Genomic DNA, 965 nt, shown 5'->3' with positions numbered 1-965 from the left:
TTATAGAACCAGGTTCAGATTTTTTGTTCATAAAGTTACTATGAGTCATACTCAACTCAATGACACTTAAAACAACATTGTTATGTGCAGTCACATTTGTCTGACTTTATATTATTTGACTTTATATTATTTGACTTTATATTATTACACAATTCCTCTTTATCACTGATAAATTTAATTTTTTCCGATGGTCTCCTTTTTTCTAAAATTATTTGTTCCAGTTTTCTTTACACTAATGTTAGCATCACACACACACACATACATATGTATGCATATAATTTGCTTTTAATTCTTGACTTTTAACTGCATTTTTAGATTTTAAATGGAGTTTTGTGTACACAACATTTATTTCATTCTTAATACTTTCTAACAATGTCTTTTCATTTCTATATTTATATTATTAATTTTCAAAGTAATTATTGATATATTTGGATTACTATCTATTATATTTGGAACTTTGTATCTGTCTCATTTGTCCTTTTTTACCTTACTTCTCTCTTTCTTTGACTTTTATGGTTTTAGTGGAGCATTGATATGATTTTATTTTATCCCCTTTCTTGCTGTTGTTGTTGTTGATGATGATGATTGCCTTCAAGTAAAGCACGACTGATAGCGACCCTATAGGAAGGGCTGAAGCCTTCCTATTAATTATTGACATTTATCAAAGTTTGTAGAGCTTCCAGAGGCACATTGTTTACAAAGTGGATGCCACTAGCATTCAGTTATTGTGTCTTTTAGGGAGTTCTGGTGGCCTAGTGGTAAGAAGCTGCATTGCCACTCCAAAGGCACATGCATTGGGGCCACCAGCTGCTCCGTGGGAGGTGGATGGGCAATCTCCTCCTGTATGATTAACTGCCTCTGAAAACCTGGTCAACTATGGGTAGGTTCCTAATTGACAGTACACAACAAGAACAAAAAATATTAGGGAATGTACTAGGGACACTTAACTAATACATGTGTGAAAC

The sequence above is a fragment of the Elephantulus edwardii genome, unplaced genomic scaffold (genome assembly GCF_000299155.1).
Source record: "Elephantulus edwardii isolate Elephantulus edwardi_28Jun2011 unplaced genomic scaffold, EleEdw1.0 scaffold00335, whole genome shotgun sequence".
NCBI lineage: Eukaryota > Metazoa > Chordata > Mammalia > Macroscelidea > Macroscelididae > Elephantulus > Elephantulus edwardii.
Note: the sequence above shows the minus strand (reverse complement) of the source record.